The sequence below is a fragment of the Nicotiana attenuata genome, chromosome 12, assembly GCF_001879085.1.
Source record: "Nicotiana attenuata strain UT chromosome 12, NIATTr2, whole genome shotgun sequence".
NCBI classification, from domain to species: domain Eukaryota; kingdom Viridiplantae; phylum Streptophyta; class Magnoliopsida; order Solanales; family Solanaceae; genus Nicotiana; species Nicotiana attenuata.
The window spans coordinates 52,675,621-52,683,349 of NC_032000.1; positions in this window are offsets into that span (position 1 = coordinate 52,675,621).

Genomic DNA, 7,729 nt, shown 5'->3' on the forward strand with positions numbered 1-7,729 from the left:
TGTAAAGTGCGTGGTGTTCCCTGAGGTGATGGAACTGGAGTTCCTTCCACCCGCTGGTTGTTGTCATTGACAGTTGACATGATTTGGTTGTGAGAGAGAAAGATTTAGAAAGTAAGATTATCAGATTCCCGGTAATGGAACCAATTTGTTTAATCAAAAAATAAGATTTTCAGTTAAAGCCTATTTTAGAAGAACACGGGTTACTGATAACCAAGAAATTCCGTACTATTTCAATTATAAGAAAAGAAATAAATGTAAGAAATGCAAAAGTGATCGATTGAAAGCAAAAGAAAATAATTGTATTCTAATAATATTCAGAACGTGTTTACAAGTAAAATTCTCTTTCCTTATATAGGAATTTACAAATATAATATTTCCTCCCTTTTATGAACGAATCATTATAAGCATTAATGACATTAGTGAACCGTTATAATCGTAACTATTTATGAGGATTCTGTAACGATTTCGGTTCTTCTTCCGAATTAATTAGAGATTCGTGAATCTTCCTTTTTTACTGTCTTGATTCATTCCGCCCGTGTCTCTTTGCTAAATAATTAGGCTCGAGCAACCGCACCCTTTCATCTCGTGAGTGATTTGCTCGTACCTATTGTAACTCGTGCATATTTTAATGTAACATCCCAATTGTCATCTTCTTAGTGATCCACGTATCATGCCCTGTTAGCCACATATAATTCCACGTGTAATATTTATTTTATACTAATACAAAATGTACACTTGCTTGTTACTCAAACATAGAGCCAGACGCTACATACTTTTCATTTGAATGCTGCAGCTCACATGTCTAAATCTATATATTTCATTCTTAATTGAACCTTGACTAGCTGTTGTGCAGGAAAGTTGGTTGTGCTGATTTTGGTATGGAGAGTTTTACTCCCCTTAGTGGTCCTCTGAGCGAATCTCGCTTAGTCGAATCCAGATTACTCGGACCAATGGATTTTGGATAACGGAGGATAAGACTAAAATAAAGGTCGTGTTGGTTAGTTTGTCTGTGGGTGAGTTACAGCCAGTTGCGACCTGTTGGTTATGCGCATGTGTTGCAGTCCATCAAGTCATGCAAGCATGTAGATTACAAGCAATCGCAGATTGCTAAATGAGCTGTTCTTCATAACTTCATTGTTGTTTTCGTCTAACCATTCAGCTATTGCTTGCAGTTGCAGGCCAACTGAACTTTTAGTTTCCATATCATCATACATTTGTACATAAATATATAGACAAATTTATGTATTCTTGAATCGGGGTTGGATTTTGCGGAAGAGGGTTCATCCGAACCCCTTTGGCAGAAAATTACACTGTAAATATCAAGGCAAAACCCATTTTGTGCCCCTTTTATTATGTTTACACATCCCAAAAGCATAGCTCAGTGGTTAAGAGGGTTCAAAACCTCTGTAATGTGGTTCAATTCCCACTAGCTACAATATCTTTTAATTTTTTTTTTTTTTTTTTGAACCCCCTTTGCGGGAATCTTGCATCCGCCACTGTCTTGAATGCGTGATTCGAGTAGAATCAGTGTATTAGTAGAAAATAAACATAACACGTGGAATTATGTGTGGCTGACAAGGCATGATATGTGGATCACTAAGAAGATGACAACTGGAGTATTGCATTAAAAGATGCACGAGTTACAAGATGTGCGAGCAAATCACTCACGAGATAAAAGGATGCAGTTGCTCAAGTCTAAATCATTCAGTAGGCACGGGCTGAACGAATCAAGACAGTAAGAAGGGAAAGATTCACGAACCTCTAATTAATGAGGAATAAGAATTGGAACCGTTACAGAATCTCCATAAACAGTTAAGATTGCCAATATAACGGCTCATTAATGTCATTAATGTTCATAATGATTCGGCCATAAAAGGGAGAGAACGTTATATTTGTAAATTTCTATATAAGGGAAGAGAATTTCGAGACGTCGGAGACAATATTGGAATGGCAAAATACCTTAAACCACCCCTAAACTTGGCTCAGATTATTAATATCCTCCCCGAACTATGTCCGATCTTAATTACCCCCCTCAACTTGGCCTTTTGAGAGTCATTACCCTCTAGACGCATATGTGGCAAAAAGTGTGGGTGCACTCACCTGCCACGTAGATTTTTCTGTCTATGTGGCATTTTTTTGAAAAATAAAATATTTTTTTACCTTTTTAAGAATATTACTTTTTAGATAATTTTTTTCGGAAATAATTTATAATAAAACTTGGATAGAACTACATTATTTACGCTAAATATTTTTATTTGGCCAAAAATAATAAAGTTTTAGTTAATCTTTTTTTTTTGAATTTGACCTGAAAATAAAGAATTATACAATTGATTTAAATAGTCAAGGCATCTAAAAAGTTATAAAAAATACATAGTTTGAAATTAATTATTTTAGCTATAATTTTTTATATAGCTCTAAATTATGGTGCTCTAAATTTTTTTATACAGATTTTACCTAAAAAAGTAAAAATACATAGTTGAAATAAATAGACATTGCATCAAAAGAAGAAATAAAAAGAGTGTACAATTGTACACTCTTTTTATTTCTTATTTTGTTGCAATGACTATTATTTCAACTATGTATTTTTTTATAACTTTTTAGATGCCTTGTGTAACGACCCGGTCGGTCGTTTCATGAGTTACTGCTCCGTTTCCCCATTTCGTCTTCTTTATGACTTGTTCAGCCGTATTATATGGTATCGTGTTGGTTAGGTTGTGTTCGGAGTGGTTTTGTAGAGAAATGAGACACTTAGTCTCTTTTGAGTAAGCTTGAGTTGGAAAAGTCAACCGGATATTGACTTATGTAAAAAAGGTCTCGGATGCGAACTCCAATGGTTTAGATAGCTTCGTTAGGTGATTTGGGACTTAGGAGCGTGATCGGAATGTATTTTGGAGGTCCGGAGTGGATTTAGGCTTGAATTGGCGAAATTTGAATTTTGGCGTTTTTCGGTTGGTAGTGGAAATTTTGATATAGGGGTCAGAATAGAATTCCGGGAATTAGAGTAGGTACGTTGTGTCATTTGGGACGTGTGTGCAAAGTTTTAGGTCATCGGACGAGGTTTGATAGACTTTTTGATTGAAAGCGGAATTTGGAATTTTGGAATTTCTTAGGCTTGAATCTGATGATGATCTGATGTTTTAATGTTGTTTTGAGCGTCCGAAGGTTGGAACAAGTTTGAATGATGTTATGGGATGTGTTGGCATGTTTGGTTGAGGTCCTGAGGGCCTCGGGTGAGATTCGGGAGGTTAACGGACCAAATCCTTATTTTGGAAAGTAGCAGATTTCTGGTATTTTGTTGTAGAAAAAGTGTTCTTCGCGTTCGCGAAGGTATGGCCATACGCTAATGTGAGAAGTTGGACGCGTTCGCGAAGAGTAAAGTGGAGCATCTGGGTCCCCTGGTAGTTGTTCATCGCGTTCGCGTAGGATATGTCGTGTTCGCGAAGGTTTGGGAGGCGGAAGCTTCGCGTTCGCATAGGTGATGTCGCGTTCGCATAGGTGATGTCGCGTTCGCGAAAGAGGATTTTTGGTCAATGGAATTTTTGTGCTTCGCGAATGCGAGGATTTGACCGCGTTCGCGAAAAAGGAATTTTTGCCTGGGTAGAAGGTTTAAATAGTTTCCTTCGTGATTTTTGGTCTATTTCCACCATTGTTGAGCGGTTTTTGCAGCTTTTTGAGAGGGATTGAAGAGGGAATCGAAGGGAAACACTTGGAGGTAAGATATTTGAACTCAATACTCGATTCTATGATGATTTCGACCCAATTAAACATGAAATTAGTGGGATTTAAGCCTAAAATTGTGGAGTTAGGGCTTGAAATTGGAGACTTTGATTTGAGGATTTGAGGGGTCGTTTGTGGTCGGATTTGATGTATTTGGTATGTATGAACTCGTGAGAGTGTTAAGGATTCTAGTTTTGTGATTTTTATCAAAATCCGAGACGTGGGCCCGGGGGTCGGGTTTGGCCAATTTCAGGATTCTTGATTTTTGATTATTTTCGCATGGGCTTCGTTCCCTTAGCATATATTGACGTTAGGTTTCTGATTTTGGATAGATTCGATGCGTGAGTTTGAGTCGAGAGGCAAGGGCATCGCGAAGTAGTATTTCATCCGATTTGAGGTAAGTAACCATTGTAAATCTAGACCTGAGGGTATGAAACCCCAGAATTTCATACTGTTCCGATAAATGAGGTGACACACATGCTAGGTGAAGAGCGTGTGGGCGTGAACCCGTAGGGATTGTGACTTGGTACGTCCCGCGGCGACTATATATGTAAGGCCCCGAAAAATTTCGCTAAGTACTTTAGGATTTCGTGGTGCCATGTAGGCTAATTATAATGTTTTATGTGCTATTAACATGATGGGAATCAATTGGATTTGGTAAATAAGTGTATAATTCTTATAATAAGTAATGTGGGGTCTAATGGGAGGCCTAAGTCTAAGTCAAGTTAGAAAATTTCATAATAGGCTAAGATTCCAAATGAGTTTGCACAAGTCTACACTTTGAACAAGCATATCTAAATATGTATACGTTTTTATGTGATGAACAACCTATCATAAAGGCCTCCGAGTATAGTTTTCAATGCTTCAAACCGTTCATCATTTGGACATTCCTACACAAAGTTATGATCAAATTACCAAAGACTGGAAAAATGCGATCATGTGTCAGTTCTGCGATCGCAAAACCATTATGTGGTCCGCATAAATGATCTGCGATTGCAAATCTGGTTGCAAATTTGACCAGTGTAGCCCAGTTTTGGGCACCGGGTTTTATGACGCGTCTGCGGCCAGCATACCCATTCTGCGGTCCATTCTGCGATCGCAGACCCGAATTCGGAGGGTTAATCTTCCTATTTTTATGACCCGGCCCCATTTTAATATATAGGCTTTGGGGTTCATTTTGGGGTGATTTCATGAGCATTCTAGAGAGAGGTGAGAGCATTTTAGAGAGAGAAGGAGGAACCCAACATTTAATCATCCGATCTTGCATCAATCTTCAAGAATCAAAGAACCCAATCATAAGTTCTTCATCTAAGAGGTAAGGTTCTATACATTAGACTTTAATTTCAAGTTTGGGGTATAAGATGGGGTAGTGAGGTATGATTCTTGGGGGTAATAGTATTATGTATACATGCATTCACAAATTAGGTTTGTGGAAAGATTGTTGAACATAAATAAGTAATGATTGGGTTGGGGATTGAAGGAAACCTCGTAAAAGAGATTTGAAATCAAGATGCTCAAATGAGCTGAAACCATGAATACCTTCCTTATTTGTGTTCAATTTTGTCATGTCTCAAAGTAGTATTATGTATACATGCATTCACAAATTAGGTTTGTGGGAAGATTGTTGAACATAAATAAGTAATGATTGGGTTGGGGAATGAAGGAAACCTTGTAAAAGAGATTTGAAATCAAGATGCTCAACTAGTATTTGATAAAATGCTCAAATGAACTGAAACCATGAATACCTTCCTAATTCGTGTTCAATTTTGTCATGTCTCAAAGTAGATTGGGATTGCTAGAATTTTCGGAACGTCGTAGTAACTTAAGGAAAAGCTCTTCGAGGTATGTATGGCTAAAACCCCGTCTCTTAGAAATTGAGCTTCCATGGTGCCCGTGTAAATGTTGTAAGTTCGAAACGTGATTGATACAGTACTTGTTATGTTAAGTGAATTATTATTGTGAAAATGTATGTGGTAGGTACTTTTCATGTGTTTAATGTGTTATTCTTTGTAAATGGAGGATGTGTGGAGAACATGATCTATGTGTTAAATGCCTAAATGTCATGCCAAGGTTACTTTGGGACTAATATGCCAAACTTGACGAATTCCTCTCTATGATTATGATTTAAATTGCCTTTGTATGCGCCTATGATCTTAAGTGGCAAAGTAAATGTTAAAAATGAGAACAATGTGAAACGTGAATTATGGAATATGGAAATTATGGCCCCAAGTGCCAGTAAACTAATACATGTGTAACCAAAGATTGGAGTGAGGTGAATAATGGAAAAATGGTAACGTCTCGGGGAGGCGGCCTATCCGATCGGGCCGTGATCGGACGCCATGATATATACACATGGTGGTAATGTATTTATGATTGAAACTAGAAAGTGTGAATGAAATAATGGTAACGTCTCCGGGAGACGGCCTAGCCGATCGCGCCGTGATCGGACTCCGCTCAAAGAAGCGGTGGCGAAGTGGATAATGATGCAACAATGTGGGATGCTCCAATCTAAAATTTCAGAAACTATGTGAAAATCATGTGAACCTCCTTATATTGTTGACATGGTGCTTATTTGAAACTTTGTTGTCTTTATGATTTCCTCTTTATTCTTGTATGAAAGTTCTTTCTAACTAAATGGTTTTAGTTATACATACTAGTGCTATTCGATGGCACTAACATCCCTTTTGCCGGGGGCGCTACGTCTTTAAATGGATGTAGGTATTTCTATAGCAGGCAGTGTTGGTCGCAGCTAGTGCCGCATCATCCTTTCAGCTGACTTGGTGAGCCCCACTTTATTTTGGGGTCCTGTTTCATCTGTTCATCATGTACTTTGTATTTGAGGTATAGCCGGAGCCTTGTTACCGGCATTTTCATATTATATTACTCTTCAGTTGTATTTAGAGGCTCCGTAGATAGGTTGTGGGTAGTGTCGGGTATTGGAATTAAAGTAGAAATATTGGTGTTTGGCAAAGATTTATAGAACTTGTAATATTTTGATAATTATGATTTAAGCTGGTAATGGAAATAAAATGGAAGTTGTTAATGAAATACTTACTAAGTATGATTAATGGAGTCCATCTCCTATTTAATCATGAATTAGTTTGGGTAGAATGAAACCTAACAGGCTTCTTCAGTCGGGTTTACTCGGTTGAGCGCCGGTCGCGCTCCTCGGTTTTTAGGGCGTGACAGTATAGTTGCGTATTTTGATATATATATTATATATGAAATCGATGTGTTTTAGCAATTGGTTTGTTAACTTGGGCTGAATGCCATGTTTGGGGCCTTGTGCCGAACTGTTTAGACCCTTAGGGGTATTTTTACTACTTTCCTCACGCTGATTTGATTTGAAAGCATATCTCCAGTCATGTTTTACCTTTTTATTGTTGATCCGGTTTCAGTACTCTACTTTTTATACATATGAAAACTATTTGGGCTGAGTTTCCCTAATTTTCACTGTTACGCCCGAGTGGCTGTGAGGTTAATGACTGAGAGAGGTTGAGGACCTAATGGTGAGGATTATATATACATTATGGATCGGGCTGCATGCCGCAGCGATATTATACATATATTATGGATCGGGTTGCACGCCGCAACGATATTTATATGGATCGGGCTGCACGCCGCAGCGATATATATTGGATTGGGCTGCGCACTGTAGCAATATGACGCTTGGGCTGTAGGAGCCCCTCCGAAGTCTGTACACCCCCAGTAAGCGTAGTCGACTATTTATTACGGATCGGGCTGCACGCCGCAATGATTATTATTATTGTTATTATGAGATATTTATTGAGCCGGAGCGCTGAGTGTGAGTACTGTGTGATGAGAGTTGAGTCAAGAGTGACTGAGAGGTTGCCCGAGAGGCTATACTTGTGAGTGATACTTTGCTCGAGGGGCTTGTTTATGACATTTTGCTTCTTTCACTCTTCTTTTATACTGAGCCTCTTTTGAAAAATGTTGAATAAATGTTTTCAAAGGATTTTGAATTGAAACTGAAGTTTTACGAGATAAATGG